Here is a 19,703-nt window from a genome sequence, read left to right on the forward strand (position 1 = left end):
GGGATCATATACTTTTTTATAGTATCACACTTATCTTTTAATTAACTTATTTATTTTAATTAGATATATATGACAGCAGAATGTATTTTGATTTGTTATACACAATTGTGGCACAACATTTCATTTCTCTGGTTGTGCATGATGTAGTGTAACACCATGTGTGCAGTCATACATTACCTAGGATAATGATGTCCATCTTATTTACCATCTTTCTTGCCCCCATGTTTCCTCCCTATCCTACCCACCCCTTTGCTCAATCAAAGTTCCTCAATTTTTCCCATGCCTCTCCCATTATAGATCAGCATCTACTTGTTAGAGAGAACATTTGGCCTTTGGTTTTATGAGATTGACTTTCTTTGCTTAGCATGATATTCTCCAATTCCATCCATTTACCTGAAAATGCCATAATTTTATTCATTTTATGCTGAGTAATATTCCATTGTGTATATTTACCACAGTTTCTTTATACAATCTTCTATTGAAGGGCATCTAGGTTGGTTCCACAGTTTAGCTATTGTGACTTGAGCTGCTATTAATATTGATGTGGGTGTGTTACTATAGTATGCTGATTTTAAGTACTTTAGGTATAGATGAGGAGTGGGATAGCTAGGTCACATGGTGGTTCCTTTCCAAGTTTTCCAGAGAATCTCCATACTGCTTTCCAGAGTGGTTGCACCTGTTTGCAGTGCCACCAGCAATGTATGAGTGTTCCTTTTCCCCCACATTCTAGCGAAACTTATTGTTGTCTGTATTATTGATAACTGCCATTCTAACTGGAGTGAAATAAGAGTAGTTTTGTTTTGCAGTTTTCTAATTACTAGGGATGTTGAACATTTTTTTCATGTATTTGTTAATCAAATGGGTATCTTCTACTGAGAAGTATCTGTTCAGACCCTTATCTCATTTATTGAATGGGTTGCTAATTTTTTTGGTGTTAAGATTTTTGAATTCTTTATATCTCCTGGAGATTAGATCTCTATCTGATGTGTGTGTGGCAAGAATTTTCTCCCAAACTTCAGGCTCTCTCTTCACCTCATTGATATTTTCTTTTGCTGTGAAAAGTTTTTTAGTTTGAATCCATCCATTTATTAATTCTTGCTTTGGTTTCTTTTACTTTAGAAGTCTTGTTAACAATGTCAAGGCCTAATTTGATGTGATGAAGATTTGGACCTAATTTTTACTCTATTAGGAGCAGGGTCTCTATATTTCCTAGGTCCTTGATCCACTTTGGTTTGAGTTTTGTTCTTGGTGGGAAATAGGTGTTTAGTTTCATTTTCATCCATATGGGTTTCCAGTTCTCCCAGCACCATTTGTTGAAGAGGCTATCTTTTCTCTAATGTATGATTAGGGTGCCTTTGTCTAGCATGGGATAGCTGTATTTATGTGGATTTGTCTCTGTGTCTTCTATTCTTACCATTGATCTACATGTCTATTTTGGTGCCAATATCATGCCATTTTGGTACTATAGCTTTGTAGTATAGTTTAAGGTTTAGTATTGTGATGCCTCCTCCTTCATTCTTCTTGCTAAGGACTGCTTTGGCTATTGGGGGTATCTTATTTTTCCAAATGGATTTCATGATTGCTTTTTCTATTTCTATAAGGAATGTTGATGGGATTTCTTTCTTTAATGTTCTATAGTTCTCATTGTAGAGATCTTTCACATATTTGGTTAAATTGATTACCAAATATTTTATGTTTTTTTATGCTATTGTGAATGGGATAGTTTTCCTAATTTCTCTTTTGGAGGATTCATCACTGATGTATAGAAATGAATTTCATTTATGAGTATTGATTTTATAAAATGTTATTTCGCTGAATTCAATAATTAATTCTAGAAGTTTTCTGTTGGAGTTTTTGGATCTTCTAAGTATAGAATCATGTTGTCAGCAAATAATGATATTTTGAGTTCTTTTCTATTCGTATGTCTTTAATTTCTTTTGTCTGTCTAATTGCTCTGGCTAGAGTTTCAAGGATTATGTTGAATAGAAGTGGTGAAAGAGAGCATCCCTGTCTTGTCCCAGTTTTTAGAGGGAATGCTTACAATTTTTTCTCCATTTAGAATGATGTTAGCCTTGGGTTTAGCATAGATACCTTTTACAATGTTGAGGTATGTTCCTACTACCCATAATTTTACTAGTGTTTTGAACATGAAAGGGTGCTGTATTTTGTCAAATGCTCTCTATGCTTCAAGTGATACAATCATATGATTCTTAACTTTAAATCTATTGATGTGATGAATTACATTTTTTTATTTTCATAATTTGACCTTCATTGCATCTCTGAAATGAACCCTACTTGATCATGGTGCACTATTTTTTAAAAATATTTATTCTTAAGTTTTAGATGGACACAGTATCCTTATTTTACATTTATGTGGTGCTGAGGCTCGAACCCAGTGCTTCATATATGCTAGGCAAGCACTCTACCACTGAGCCACAACCCCAGCCCTGCACTATTTTTTTAATTCATTTTAGTATGTGATTTGCCAGAATTTTATTGAGAATTTTTGCATCATTGTTCATTAGGCATATTGGTCTGAAATTTTCTTTCCTTGATGTGTCTCTTCCTGGTTTTGGTATCAGAATGATTGTAGCTTCATAGAATGAGTTTGGAAGGGTTCCTTTCTTTTCTATTTCATGGAATAATTTGAGGAGTATTGGTATTAATTCTTCTTTGAAGGTCTTTAGAACTCAGCTGTGAGTCCTTCTGGCATCTAGATTTTCTCAGTTGTTAGGCTTTTGATGGTGTCTTCTATTTCCTTGCTTGAAATTGTTCTCTTAAATTGTATATGTTCTATTGACTTACTTTGGGTTGATCATGTCTCTAGAAAATTGTCAGTGTCTGTGAACGTCTAGTGCGTTTGGGTCCCTGGGTAAGGGTCGCGAAATCACCGGGACACAGGGGATGCAGAGCCAAGGCAGCAATTGCAACTGCATGCTGAGGTTTATTTGTAAGTTTCTTTTATATTCTTCTTCTAACAAAGCAAGCAATTCTTCAGTAACATTTCATCTACATAGCCCAAATATCATGTCTCAGCAGGTACACAGAGCTAAATTCAAGTTGTTCCTGTTCATTTGATAAGTACCCTCCCAAAGTTCTTTGTAGACGTTATCTAATCCCCAAATGTACTGTTCCCAGGTCCAGTATGCAGGAAGCTTCTTCCTCTAGGCCAAACCATGCAGAAGCTTGTGTCTTGCTATAAGGGGAAGAGAACTTTTCCTCCTCCTAGCTGAGGCCTGCCTTCAGCTGACCTAAATCACAGCCACAGCCCTTGCAAAAAGTCAGGCTGAGGGAGCTAAACTCTGCACACTTAAACCCCAACAAGTGTCTTCAAGATTTTCAATTTTAACTAGAAAATAAATCTTCAAAATATTTTCTAATTATCATCTGTATTTCAATAATGTCTATCATGATATTTCCTTTTGCATCACAAATTTTAGTAATTTGAGTTTTCTCTCTCCTTCTTTTCATTAGGGTGGCTAATGGTTTGACAATTTTATTTATTTTTTCAAACAACAATCTTTTGGTTTTGTGATTTATTTTTGAATCCTTTCCTTTGTTTCTATTTCATTGATTTCCGCCCTGAATTTAATTATTTCCTGTCTTCTACTACTTTTGATGCTGGTTTGTTCTTCTTTTTCTATGGCTTTGAGATGTAATGTAAGGTCATCTATTTGTTGACTTTTAATTTTTTTAATGAATGAGCATAATTCAATGAACTTTTCTCTTAGTACTGCCTTCATAGTGTTCCAGTGATTTTGATAAGTTGTATCAGAGTTCTTATTTACCTCTAAGAATTTTTAAAATCTCCTTCCTGATGTTTTATGTTATCCAGGCATTGTTCAATAGCATATTGTTTAGTCTCCAGGTGTTGGAGTAGCTTCTCTTTTAGTTTTATCATTGATTTCTAATTTCATTCCATTATGGTCAGATAGAATGCAGGGTAGTATCTGTTTTTTGTGTGTTGGCTAAGACTTGCTTTGTGGCTAAAATATGTTCTGTTTTGGAGAAGGATCCATGTGCTGCTGAGGAGAAAGTGTATTCAGTCACTGATGGATGGAATATTCTATATATGTCTGTTAAGTCCAAATTATTGATTGTATTATTGAGTTCTATAGTTTCCCTTTTTAGTTTTTGTTTGGAATGTCTATCCAGTGGTGAAAGAGGTGTATTAAATTTACCCAGTATTATTGTGTTGTGGTCCATTTGGTTCTTGTAGTTGGGAAGGGTTTGTTTGACATACATAGATGCCCCATTGTTCGGTGCATACATATTTATGATTGTTATATCTTGTTAATGTATGAATCCCTTAAGTAGTATGAAATGTCTTTCCTCATCCCTTTTCACTAGTTTTGGTTTAAAGTCCACTTTATCTGATATGAGGATGGAACCCCCTGCTTGTTTATGTCTCCATGTGAATGACATTTTTTTTTTCTTTCACCCTTTAACCTTCAGTCTATGGATGTCTTTTCCTTTGAGACAAGACTCTTGAATGCAACATATTGTTGGCTCTTTTTTTTAAATCCAATCTGTCAGTCTATGTCTTTTAATTGTTGAGTTTATGCTATTCACCTTCACTGTTATTATTGAAATATGATTTGTATTCCTTAACATTTTGGTTTATAACTTGACTTGGTTTCTCCTTTGATTTTTCTTTCCTTTAGTGTAGTTCCTCCCTTTGGTGATTTTCATTGTTGTTTTTCATTTCCTCCTAGAATATTTTGCTGAAGATGCCATGTAGTACAGGCTTTCTCACTATAAATTCTTTCAACTTTTGTTTATCATGAAAGATTTTTATTTTCTCATCAAATCTGAAGCTTAATTTTGATGGATATGAGATTCCTGGCTGGCATCCTTTTTCTTTCAGAGCTTGGTATATATTGTTCCACGATCTCCTGGATTTGAGGGCCTCGGTTGAAAAATCTGCTGAGATATTTATTGTTCTCTCCCTATAAATATCATCTTATTTCTCTCTCTTCAAACCGTAAAGATTCTATCCTCATTCCATATACTTGGAATTTTCACTATAATGTGCCTTGGTGTAGATCTGTTATAATTTTGTACATTTAGTGTCCTGTAAGCCTCTTGTATTTGGTTTTCCAATTTATTCTTCATGCTTGGGAAATTTGCTGATATTACCTCATTAAAGAGATTTCACATTCCTTTGGTTTGAATCTGTGTACCTTCCTCTATCCCAATAACTCTTAGATTTGGTCTTTTAATGCTATTTCATAATTATTGGATGTTCTGTTCATGGTTTCTTACCATCTTCACTGTGTGGTCAACTTCATTTTTCAGACTGTATATTTTGTCTTCATTATCTGACAGTTTGCCTTCCAAGTGATCTAGTCTGTTGGTCATGGTTTATATTTAATTTTTTAATTTGAGTTACTTTTGCCTTCATTTCAAGGATTTCCATTTTTTTTTCCTTTCTCTTTCTTGAAGTAATCTTTGCTACCGTATTTACTCCCTTATCTCTTTTTTTGGAGTGATCAATTATTGCCTGTATTTGTTCATTTGGGTCATTCTTTAATTCACAGATCATTTTAATTATGTATATTCTGAAATCCTTCTCTGGCATTTCAACAACTGCACTGTGTGTGGATTCTATTATTGTAGTATGCTGTTTTATTTGGGGCACTTTCCTCCCTTGTTTTTTCATGTTGTCTAAGTGTCTCCCATTCTTGCATTGCAGATCTGAGGTGGTATTACAGATTCTACCCTATAATCTTGTAGTATCTGTGCAGATTATCTGTACCTCACCATGCAGATTATTGGTACCTCACCTTCTAGACCCCAACCAGTGCCCCATGATAAATGCTACTGCAACTAAAGTTGTGGTGGCAATAGTGGAGTTAATTCAAGATAGCAATGGAGGTGACCCAAGATGGATGCAATCAGTTTAAGTAAATGTGGCTGAAAGGGTGGGCCTTACAATGTCTTTGAGCAGTCTGTGGAGATGCAGTGTCTTCTAGGCCCTGTCTATTGTCAAAGTGGAGGCACTGCATGGGGAGGGCTATGGTGATAGCTTCAGTGTCCCAAGATAGAGGTGAGCTAGGCCTGCATTCCCAGGTGGGCCCAGGAGGTGGTACTAGGGCTAACTTGGGACTGGGCTCCCACTTGATTTGGCAGAGGTGGTGCTAGGCCTGAGCCTAGGCTCAGGTGTAGGTCAGCAAGTCATATACTATTTTTATTTTTACAGTTCACTCATATTGCAGCATGTATTGGTATTTCATTCCTTTTTAAGTCTGAATAATTATTTGTATTTTTTACCATATTATGCTTATCAGTTCATTGGTGATCATGTTACTTCCCCCTTTTTTGGTCATGAATAATACATGTGTAAGTTTTTGTGGGAAGATGCATATTCATTTTCCTCAGTTACATAACTGGAATTACTGGATCACAAAGAATTTAAGTTTAAATGTCTTTCAAAGTCATTGAAAAGTTTTATATTCCCACCATCAATGTATGAGTTGTAATTTCTTTATATTCTTGCCAACATTTGCTATTTCCTATCTTTTTTATAATCATATAAATAATCATACCTGAGTGGTATCTCATTTTTCAGTGTTTAGTCATGTGATAATTCATGTAGTGGTTATTCAAGACTTATTCACAGATGGATGCTGATATATTTTATCCTTGATATTATATTCAGGCCAGAAGCAGAAAAGACAAAATTGTGGTCATATACCATTCCTACCCAATATATCTGTTGTAAATATTTGTCATTAAATTGAGGACATTTTCTTCATTTCTTAGTTTTGTGTGGGTTTTCATTATGAATGGATGATGAGTACTCTAAATTTACTGTATCTATTGATATGTCCACATGAATTTTGTTATTTAATATGGCAAATTGCATTGATTGGTTTTAAAATGTTAATTCAAAATTTTACCCTGTGGGGCTGGGGATGTGGCTCAAGCAGTGGCGCACTTGCCTGGCATGCAGGCGGCCCGGGTTCTATCCTCAGCACCACATACATACAGAGATGTTGTGTCCGCCGAAAACTGAAAAATAAATATTAAAATTCTCTCTCTCTCTCTCTCTCTCTCTCTCTCTCTCTCTCTCTCTCTCTCTCTTTTAAAAAAGCCACATTCCAAAAAAGATTGTACCCTGGCAGTAAATGCTACTTGATTTTTCAAGTATGGTAAATTCTGTATATTTGTTTGATTTACTAGAGTCTTGTGGAAGAATTCTTTCTGCATTTTCATGAGAGATATCAGGTTGTAATTTTCATTATTATATTTTATTTCCCAGGTTTTAAGGTTTGGCTTATGTTTGGTTTACATTCAGTTGAGATGTATTCTTTTACTTTAGATGTTTATTTTTTAAAAAGTAGGTGCAAAGTAGATGCCACATCATTTTAAATAACTTTCTAGAATTCCACAATGAAACTTCCTGATCTGGAGTGGTTTTGTTTGTTTGTTTCTTTGTTTTTTGGAATTGAAGTAAATATATACTTGAATTATTTTAAGAGATAATTGGATAATATTTTTTGAACAAGTCATTTTAATTGATGTTCTGAAATAAATTTTATCTTGATTAAATTGCCAAATTATTCATCATGAATAGCTTACACATGCTATGTAAGGGTTCTATTACAGTCCTATCATTTGTATACTTTACTTCTTTTCATTTTATCCCTTTCTCATATTAGTCCCTATGGTTCCCCTCCTCCAGCAATTCATAAAGAAAGTATAGTTCCACTTTACATTATCTGCTGGTTTTGACACACAAAATCATATTATAGTTTTGAGTTAAAATATTTAATAATAGTAACAGAATTAATTTTTAAAAAATATTTAAATATACTAACATCTTAATTTAGTATAGTGAATTTTTTACAGTTAATGATTTTATACTAATGTAATATTTTTAACTGCAATTCATTATTTATTTAAAAACACAGTCTTTGTGTTCAACATTCTGTGGGTTTTCCAAACATAAGACATGTTTCCGTATTCATCATTAAACTATCAGCATAATTTCACTGCCCTAAAAATACCCACTATTAACTTTTTAAATTTTGTTCTAATTAGTTATATCTGGCAATATAATTCATTTTGACACATAATATATAAATGGAGTATAACTTTTCATTCTTCTGGTTGTACATAATGTAAACTTGCACTGGTCATAGAAACATAGATTAACATTGGGTCATAATGTTTGATTCATTATATTATCCTCTCTACCCCCATATCACCTCCTTTCCCTTCACTCACCTCTGTCTAATCCAAAGTACCTTTATTCTTCCCTAGCTCCACCCCACTTATTGTTAATTAGCATCCACATATAAGAAAAAACCTTTGTTTGACCCAGCATATTATAATGACACAGCCACATCAATGTTCATAGAAGCTCAATTCACAATAGTTAAACTCTGGAATCAACCTATGTGCCCTTCAACAGATGAATGGATAAAGAAAATATGGTATATATAAACAATGAAATATTACTCAGCCTTAAGAATGCAATTATGGTATTTTCCAGTAAATGGATGGAGCTGGAGAATATCAAGGGAAACAAAATAAGCCACCTATTAAGTTTTGCTTTCCAACCTCAAACCATAGCAACCACTAATTTAACTGTCTGCAATTGTGCTACAATTAGAAGGAAAAGCAGTAATAAAATCTCTGATACAAAAATAAGCTAGAAAAGACCATCCTTCTAGAGTTTAACTATACAGATATTAAGCTTCACAACTCTACTACACATTCATGTAGAAATCTCCATTTTTAACTGGATGTGAGGATGACATCCATTTTTAGCTGCATATAATCAGGATGAAATCCCTGTGTATACTCAAAGATATGGGATCAATTGAAGTGTCAGCCTTAAGTAGAAAAGTCAATTTTTAGTTTGAATACGTCCCATTTGTTGATTCTTGATTTTAACTCTTGTGCTCTAGGTATCCTATTAAGGAATTTGGAGCCTGACCGCACGAGATGGAGATTAGAGCCAACTTTTTCTTCTATTAGACACAGAGTTTCTGGTTTGATTCCTAGCTCCTTGATCCATTTTGAGTTAATTTTTGTGCATTGGGAGAGAAAGGGATTCAATTTAATTTTGTTGCATATGGATTTCCAGTTCTCCCAGTACCATTTGTTGAAGATGCTATCCTTTCTCCATTGCATGCTTTTAGCACCTTTGTCTAATATAAGGTAGTTGTAATTTTGTGGATTGGTCTCTGTGTCCTCTATTCTGTATCATTGGTCTACCCTCCTGTTTTGGTACCAGTACCATGCTGTTTTTGTTACTATTGCTCTGTAATATAGTCCAAAATCTGGTATTGCTATACTGCCTGTTTCACTCTTCCTGCTTAGAATTGCTTTTGCTACTCTGGGTCTTTTATTTTTCCAGATGAATTTCATGATTGCTTTTTCTATTTCTGCAAGAAATGCCATTGAGATTTTGATTGGCATTGCATTAAACCTATAGAGTACTTTTGGTAATGTTGCCATTTTAATGATGTTAGTTCTGCCTATCCATGAACAGGGTATATTTTTCCATCTTCTAAGATCTTCTTCTACTTCTCTCTTTAGGGCTCTGTAGTTTTCATCGTATAGGTCTTTCACTCTTTTTTTAAGTTGATTCCCAATTATTTTTTTGATGATATTGTGAATGGGGTGGTTGTCCTCATTTCCATTTCAGAGGATTTGTCACTGATATACAGGAATGCCTTTGATTTATGCATGTTGATTTTATATCCTGCCACTTTGCTGAATTCATTTATTAGCTCTAATAGGTTCTTTGTGGACCATTTGGGTCTTCTAGGTATAGGATCATGTCATCCACAAATAGTGATAATGTAAGTTCTTCTTTTCCTATCTTTATGTCTTTAATTTCTTTTGTCTAATTGCTCTGGCCAGTGTTTCGAGAACTATGTTGAACGGAAGTGGTGAGAGAGGGCATCCCTGTCTTGTTCCAGATTTTAGAGGAAATGCCTTCAATTTTTTCTCCATTTAGAATGATGTTAGCCTGAGGCTTAGCATAGATAGCTTTTACAATGTTGAGGTAAGTTCCTGTTATCCTTAGTTTTTCTAGTGTTTTGAACATAAAGGGATGCTGTACTTTGTCAAATGCTTTTTCAGCATGTATCAAGATGATCATAGGGAGCCTACATCCTGGGAATAAATTTTTACCCCTCACACTTCAGACAGAGCCCTAATATCCACAGTATACGAAGAACTCAAAAAATTAAACAATAGGAAAACAAATAACCCAATCAACAAATGGGCCAAGGTTCTGAACAGACACTTCTCAGAGAAGGATATACAATCAATCAACACATACACGAAAAAATACTCACCATCTCTAGCAATCAAAGAAATGCAAATTAAAACCACTGTAAGATACCATCTCACTCCAGTAAAATGACAGCCATTATGAAATCAAACAACAACAAGTGCTGGCGAGGATGTGGGGAAAAGGGTACCTTGTACATTGCTGGTGGGACTGCAAATTGGTGTGGCCAATTTGGAAAGCAGTATGGAGATTCCTTGGAAAGCTGGGAATGGAACCACCCTTCAACCCAGCTATTCCCCTTCTCAGACTATTCCCCCAAAGACCTAAAAAGAGCATACTACAGGGATACAGCTACATTAATCTTCATAGCAGCACAATTCATAAGAGCTAGACTGTGGAACCAACCTAGATCCCCTTCAATAGATGAATGGATAAAAAAAATGTGGCATTCATACACAAAGGAATATTATTCAGCACTAAAAAATAACAAAATCATGGCATTTGCAGGGAAATGGATGACATTAGAGCAGATTATGCTAAGTGAAGTTAGCCAATCCCAAATAAACAAATGCTGAATGTCTTCTTTGATATAAGGGGGGCAACTCAAAACAGAGCAGGGAGGAAGAGCATGAGAAGAAGATTACCACTAAGCAGGGACGAGAGGTTGGAGGGAATGGGAGAGACAAGGGGAATTGCACGGAAGATCGATGGAGACCCACATTGTCATACAAAATTACATATAAGAGGATGTGAGGGGAAAAGGCAAAAAAAAAAAGAGAGAAATGAGTTACAGTAGATTGGGTAGAGAGAAGTGAGGGTAGGGTGGGGGGGAGGGGAGGGGGGATAAGAAGGGGATAGGAAAGGCAGCAGAATACAAGAGACACTAGTATGGCAGTATGTAAAAAAGCGGATGTGGAACCTATGTGAATCTGCAATCTGTACATGTGGTAAAAATAAGAATTCATACTCCATTTGAATCAAATGTATTATATGTCAAGATCATTGTAATGTTTTGAGCAACCAATAAAAAAAGAAAAAAAAGAATAATTTTCAATCAGAATAAACCAGTAAAAAGGAAAAAAAAGAAAAGTCAATTTTTTCATCAGACAAACACAGTGGAGATGTGTACAGGTAATGGTAGATTGGCAGGACTTTAAGTCAACAAAATGCAGTTCTCTAATCATATATTTTATTCATGAAGTGAGAACTGAGGTTATTAACTATGATATGGATGAAACGTTGAGGAGACTTCTTGTAAACTAGACATTTGATAGTGAAATAGAGAATATATCAGAGAAATATGATAAAATTGTCTGGAAATCTCATGCATATCAATAAATTTTCATCATACACTTATAGTGAGTATATTCAATATAATCACATACTTTTTCTATCAATACTTATCTTCCTATTAAGTGAAAAACTGTTATACTAGAAATAATCCAACTAACTAAAAAGAAGAAAAACTAAGAAACAAAATCATAAAACACCCCTGCAAGTGATGTTGTATTATCAGGATTTAAGAATCAAATGATAAAAATAATGTGGACTTATCTACCACTGTAGCATCAAGACTTTTCTCAGGGGTCATGAAAATCCAGTTTCTGTAGCATCAAAACATTTCCCTCTCTGTTTACTTTTATGTTTGGTTTCCTAAACCCACTTTCATTCCCCAATCTAACCCTCTTTTTTCCCCTTCCTTTTGACATAGCTATTCTGAAACCCCTAGCCTAGGGTCATCAACAGTGAAACAACCATATATCCTTGATGCCAGAGTCTCTTGGCTATAAATGCTTCTTCTATGTACATGAAAATAGTGAATATTTTTTCCAATCAAATAATAAACCTGAGTGTGTTTTCTGATTACATTTTCTCAATGAATAAAGATGGGTATCACCATCATTATCATAATTATACACCCGATAAATAAAACATATACAAGTGTGCATGAAATAAAAAAAAGTTTACCAAGGACTGAACTGAGCATAAAAATAACATAGACGTTTTTTCTACAGTAAAAGTGAATGTACCAGATGGTGGATGAAAGTGAGTTTTTCATCCACCTTACCCTCACATCTTTCCAAGTATTATACAATTCTTCCAAACCTAACTGACTAAATATTATGGCCAATAGCTCACAAGTTGATACCTTTTCCAACTTCAACTCTTGCTGGATTAATATTCAAAAGCCCCTTATGTGGACACTATTATCTACTAATCTTTCTAAGCCTTACATATGCATGAGAATGTATATCAACCAAGCATTTTATTGCCTTGGTGAGGATGGAAGAGAAAATTAAGAAGGACTAATTTAATCTACATAAAATATTGTCTTTTTAGAAAAGATAAAGGATAATTGAAAAAAATAAAGCTTAACAAAGCTTCACTAAATTCATAGGATGTTTCCAATGGAAAGATTGTAGTGTCAGTATTGTACTGAATAGCCATCTGTGATAGAAATCAGAGGAGAGTATTATTTGTGGCTCAGATATGTGCTAATTGATATTGGACCATTACACTAAGTATCCCACTTATTTCAGATTTTGTGCCCTTACTGGGATTAATTTGAGGGTCAGTATGATCAACACAGTATGCTACTTCAACTACTACATCTCCATGGACTATCACAATTAAGGTTTATTTCTCACTTATGAAATTCAGTTACAGATCCAAGCACTTCTATCAGATACTTGCCTTCTCTCTAGAGATTACATAATCCAGGAAGTTGGAGGCTTTAAAGTTCTGTAGTTTCAAGTAAGATGTATACAATATCCTTGGTTGGAGAGACATGAAAAAAGATAACAGGAAGTAGAGAATTTGACTTTAAGATTTTCCACACAAAAGTAGGACATTTCATTTTTGCTTTAATTTATTAGACCAAAAAAGGTACATGATCATGCCTAACCTTAAATAAGAAGGGGAGTCAATGCAATCTGCCTGTGTGTCTGGATGGAGAAAAGAACCAATTTCCAACATTTCGTTGGAAAACCTGAGAGAAGTTTATTATCATTTTCTTTTAGTATATGAGTTTATGGAAAATGTGACAATTATTAAGTGAATTTTTTTTTCCACAGAAGTAAGTGTATTGCAGCATGTTTGTCAAAGGAGTAGCATGGACATCAAAGGATACTCTACTTTTAGTCAGAGTTGTTGGCAACATGCATGAGTGATACAAGAGCCACCAAGAGTTTTACTTACTAGCCATATCTTATCTTCTGATATATTGGAAAAATATTCCTTCCAGAAATATTTTCTTGGTTAATCAACATGTCTGTTGTATCTCTGATTACTTAAAAATTCTTCCCAGGTATTATCAGGTATTAAAATAGATAATGTTAAAATGTTTAATAACTATTACATCCAAACATTAAAATATTGTGAAAATGATTATATATAAAATATTATGAAGTGAAAAATTTTTATTTTTATATACATCTTAAAATCTTATTGTATGACTTAATGGAAGTCAGTTTGATTCCTCATATTTGCATATGCATTTAGCTTATTATCACACATTTTAAAAAAGTTTTATTAAAATATTTGGCCTACCACCCGAATGGGAAGTTATGCTCCATATATGTATAAAATGTCAAAATACATTCTACTGTCATGTATAACTAAAAACAACAAATAAAAAAAAAATTAAAAAAAAAAAGATTTGGGCAGAGGAAAGCAAAACCCCTGGCCTCCGTCATAGATGAGAGTGACTGTGCCCATGCAGAGGACCTTGTTGTGTCTCCCTCTCTATCAACACATGGCTCCCCTGCCCCTCTTCTATTTTGGAAAACTGAAGACACCTCCATAGCCCCCTCACATACATGGTAGCCTCCACCTTGGGACAACAGATGGGGCCTGCTTTCGCACCACATGTCACAGTGTTGCATCTCCGAAACAGGCTGCCGAGTGCCATCTCATGGCCTTCCCTCTTAGCTCATCTCTGAATGTGAAAGCCTTCATCTTGGGACACCTTTGGCCTCCATCTTGGATTACCTGTGCTGCCATTACCACCATCTATAGTTGGGGAAGCTTTTATCTTAGGACACAGGACAGGGCCTGGAAGCCCAACAACAAGGGCACCTACAGGTTTGGCACTGCTGCTGCCACCAACTAAAAACATGGACACTCCAATCTAGGGACAACAGCCAGGACCTGGAAGACCATCAGCAAGATCCCTAAAGGCTTGGTTAAACACCAGGGATATCCCTGGTAGCCAACTTATTTTTATTCCTCTTTCACAATTCTTATGATGTACTACCTCTATATTCTCACCTCCTTCCTCATAAACCCCACATCCTATACTATCCCCATTTTCTCTTTGTCCACCATTAATCCTATAGACCCTTTGACAAACTCACTTTTTAAAAAGTTATTCTTGATCTTTATTCTCACACATATTTACATATTCTGATGTAAACTATACAAATATCAGAGACAAGAAAATTAATGGATGGATATGAACAAACCACAGTGAAAAATAAATATGACAGAGAAAACCTTATTTGTATTAAGACCAAATTTTTTTCTGTTTCCTTCTTGTTATTAGTTTCTAATTTTATGGCAGTATATTCAGAAAATTTAGACAACAGGATATTGTACTTAGAATATATCAACGTTTTCTTTGAGGTTTATTACATAGTTTTTTGTTGATTTTTTTTAAAATAAATGACAGTGGAATGCATTACAATTCATATTGTGCATATCAGGCCATAAGAGAAAAGTTTCAATCCAGACCCTCAAAGCTAGGAGGTCCTGGAACAATTTTATACCAAGCCCTAAAATGGAAACCAATCAAGAATCTTTTATCCAGCAAAATGAAGGTTCAGACTTGATGTTGAAATAAAAATCAGTTTGAATCAGCTTTTTCTCGGTTGTGACTAAAGGACCCAACCAGCACAATAATACTGGAGAAAGTTTTTTGAGGACTCACGGTTTCAGAGATCTTATTCCATAAATTCCAGCTCCATTCATTGGGGCTCAATGTGAGGCTGAACATTTTGGTGGGAGAGTATGGCAGAGGGAAGCAACTCACATCTTGGTGATCAGGAAGCAGAGAGACACTCCATTTGCCAGATGCAAATATCTACCCAAAGCCACACCTCAATTCTCACCTCCTCCAGCCACACTCCACCACTTTAGTTGCCACTCAATTAATCCCTACCAGGGTATTAAATCACTGATTGGATTAAGACTCTTACAACTTAATCATTTCTCCTCTGAACCTCCTTGCATTGTCTAACATGGGAGATTTTGGGGAACACCACATTTATTTATTTATTTATTTTCAATTGTACAATGAGTTTTAATCAGATAATTTTCAAGGCTAATAAAGTAACAACAAAATGTGACAAAATGAAGATAAAATGGAAATAGTGAAAATGGAGTAAATAATCCAAATGCAGCCTAAAATAAAATGACATTTATAATGGATTTGATAGTCATTACAGAATCATATATGTAAGTTTTCCTTTATACATAAGATCACAGCCAAGGAGGTCAACAATTGAAAATTTTATCATGAACTATTTTTGCCATTATTCTCACAACTAACCATTTTCATGCTTACTACTTCATCTCAAATGGTGACCAGTAAATTTGTTTAGACAATAATAATAAAGTGCTTTTTCTTTTTATCAGGATAATGAAATGAAATTGAGTAACATACTAAAGATACTGAAACTTTTGATTTTGACCTCTGAAATAAAGATCTATAGGAATTTTTCTAATTAACTTTCAAATCTTTCCTCAAACTTTCTGTTTAAAGAAATTCCATCTTTGAAATATCTGCACAAATACTCTGCTTATCAAAAACTGATTCATACGACCCTATTACCATAAACACTAGTCTCTTCAATGTGTCCTGTGTCAGTTTTCTTGATTATTTCAATACATGGAAACATTTTAAAAATAACAGAACACTTAATTAAATCAGTTTCCCATCAGCCCACAGAATACATGTAATGATTATATTGGCCATTTCCACTGGTTGGCAGGAGGTTCTTCTATTAATGGCTCCCATGGTTTCCACTGCAGCATTTTTCTTGCCAGACTTAGTTCAGTTTCAGCCTGAAGAATCACCTCTTCTATTTGGCCATGCTGAAGTTGCTCTTCTAATATTTTAACATCTGATTCCGCTTTAACCATTCCCAGTTTCTCATTTGTAATCTGCTCTGTATATTTTCTATATGCTGCATTTTTAGGGATTTGCTCAAGAACATAAAGAATCTTTGTGTACAATATTCTGAGCCTCTCCTGTGGACTCTCACACACAGACAATCCCACGAGGCCAGTGGTCTTCTTCAGCACACCCGCCATGACAGCGCCAAAGGGAACACCACATTTAAACCATAATACATTCCACGACAAACAAAACATAAAAGAATTTACAATGAGAAAACATACATTACAGAACAATCTTAGCAAAATATTACATGAAGAGGACATGGAGAAAACAATCAAAATCAGAAAAGGGAGGAAATACAATAAAGGAAAAGCCAATCAAGGGATAAAACAAGTCAAGTTAAAAAAATAAAACAAAATAAACATGAATACAAGTCATATTTTAATAATAATGCTGAATGTGAATGACATAAACTAACCAATGAAAAGACACAGATTGGCAGATTGGATTAAAAAACAAGACCCAAGGGCTGGGGTTGTAGCTCAGTGGTAGAGCGCTTGCCTCTCATACATGAGGCTCTGGGTTCAATCCTCAGTACCACATTAAAAATAAATAAATAAAGATATTGTGTCCATCTACAACTAGAAAAAAATTTAAAAAGACCCAATAATATGCTGTCTCAAAGAGGCTAATTTAATAGGAAAAGACATTCACAGACTGAAAGTGAAAGGATGGGAAAAATCACTCACAAGGACTGTGGAAAAAAGCAGTGGTTTCCATCCTCATATCAGATAAAGTGAACTCCGAACGAAACAGAAGGAATAAAGAAAAACATTTTATACTGCTTAAGGTAATCATGAATCTAAATTATATAACAATCATAAATATTTATCCCCCCAAGATGGAACATATATATATATATATATAATATATATATATATATATATATATATTCAAACAAACACTTCTAAATTTCAAGAATCAAATAGACCACAACAAAAGAATACTGAATGACTTTAATATACCTCTCTCACTACTAGACAAATGATTTTCCAAATAGAAAGGAATCAAAGAAGCTTAGAACTCAATAATATAATCAATAATTTAGACTTAACAGACATATATATATATATATATATATATATATATATATATATATATATAGTATTTCATCCATCAACAAGTGAATACACTTTTTTTCCTCAGCAGCATATGGTTCCTCCTCTGAAGTAGACCATCTGATATGCCACAAAACTAGACTAATCAAATACAAAAAAATAGTGATAGTACCCTGCATTCTACCATACCACAATAGAATGAAATTAGAAAACAAATAAAAAATAGAAGCTACTCCAACACCTGGAGATTAAACAATATGCTATTGAATGACATGCATAGTAGAAGACATCAGGAAGAAGATAGAAACAAATTCTTAGAGGGAAATGAGAACAGTGAATTTTTGATACAAAATATCAAAATCTCTGGGACACTCTGAAAGCAATGCTAAGAGGAAAGTTCATTGCATTGAACTCAATCCATTAAAAGAATAAAATGTCAACAAATAAATGACCTGACAAGACATCTCAAAGCCCTAGAAAAAGTAGAATAAATCAACTCCAAAAGTAGTATTAGACAGGAAATAATTAAATTCATTGTGGAAATCAATGGAATTGAAACACAAGAAACAATAGAAAAAAAATTGACAAAACTAATAGCTGGTTTTTTGAAAACATAAATAAAATTGGCAAACCCTTAGCCACCCTAATGAAAAGAAGGAGAGAGACATCTCAAATTACTAAAATTAATGATGAAAAAGAAAATATCATGATGGACATTATTGAAATACAGATAATAATTAGAAACTATTTTGAAATTTTATATTCCAGTAAAATTGAAAATCTTGAAGACACTGAAAATTTTCTAGAGACATATGATCTGCCCAAACTGAATTGGGAGGGCATACACACTTTAAACAGATCAATTTTAAGCAATGAAATAGAAGACTCATCAACCAAGAAAAACCTGAAACTAGACAGATTCTTAGCCAAGTTGTACAAGATCTTCTAAGAAGAATTAATACCAATACTACTCAAATGATTTCATAAAATAGAAAAAGAGTAAACCCTTCCAAACGTATTCTATGAAGCTAGTATCACCCTGATACAAAACAGACAAAGACACATCAAGGATAGAAAACTTCAGACAAATATCCCTGATTCACATAGATGCTAAAATTCTGGCAAATTGCATACATATTAAAAACATAGTGCACCATGATCAAGTTGAGTTCATCCCAGGGATGCAAAGTTGGTTCAACATATGGAAATCCATATGTAATTCATTACATAAATAGACTTAATGATAAGAATCATATGATCATTTCAATACATGCAGAAAAAGCATTTGACAAAATACAGCACCCTTTACTGTTCAAAACACTAGCAAACTAGGGATAGTAGGGGATACCTCAACATTGTAAAAGCTACCTCAACATTGTAAAAGCCCAAGGCCAACATCATTCTTAATTAATAAAAATTGATAACATTCCCTATAAAACTGGAATAAAACAGGGATGCCCTCTTTCACCACTTCTATTCAAAATAGTCCTTGAAACTCTAGGCAGAGCAATTAGACAAAAGAAATTAAAGTGATACAAATAGGAAAAGAAGAATTCAAACTATCACTATTCTCCATTACATGATCTATACTTAGAGGATACAAAAAATTCCACCAGAAAACTTGTAGAAATAATAAATGAATTCAGCAAATTAGTAGGATATAAAATCAATATCCATAAATCAAAAGCATTTTTATACAGCAATGATGAATCCTCTGAAAGAGAAATTAGGAAAATTACCCATTCAAAATAGCTTCATGATGGTGGAATGTGATGGACATCATTATCCAAAGTACATATATGAAGATATGAATTGGTGTGAACATACTTTATATACAAACATAGATTTGAAAAATTGAGTTCTATATGTGTAATAAGAATTGTGATGAATTCTGCTGTCATGTATTTAAAAATTGCTTTAAAATTGCTTTTTAAAGCAATTTAAAAAATAGCTTCAAAAATACTTGCAAATCAATCTAACAAAAAAGGTGAAAGACATCTACAGTGAAAATTATAGAACACTAGAGAAGAAAATTGAACAAGACCTTAGAAGAAGAAATAATCTCCCATGTTCTTGAATAGGAAGAACTAATATTCTCAAAATGGCAACACTACCAAAAGCAGATTTAATGCAATTCCAATTAAAATCCTAACAACATTCCTCATAGAAATAGAAAATGCAATCATGACATTCATTTGGAAAAATAGGAGAC

At 34.0% G+C, this 19,703-nt stretch overlaps 1 pseudogene; it reads right to left on the reverse strand.

The window, feature by feature from the left end:
• Nucleotides 1-15,656: 15,656 nt before the first annotated feature.
• Nucleotides 15,657-16,574, reverse strand: LOC113178645 (NADH dehydrogenase [ubiquinone] 1 alpha subcomplex subunit 5 pseudogene; annotated as a pseudogene).
• Between the last annotated feature and the right edge of the window lie 3,129 nt (nt 16,575-19,703).

The sequence above is a fragment of the Urocitellus parryii genome, chromosome X, assembly GCF_045843805.1.
Source record: "Urocitellus parryii isolate mUroPar1 chromosome X, mUroPar1.hap1, whole genome shotgun sequence".
Classification (NCBI taxonomy): Eukaryota; Metazoa; Chordata; class Mammalia; order Rodentia; family Sciuridae; genus Urocitellus; species Urocitellus parryii.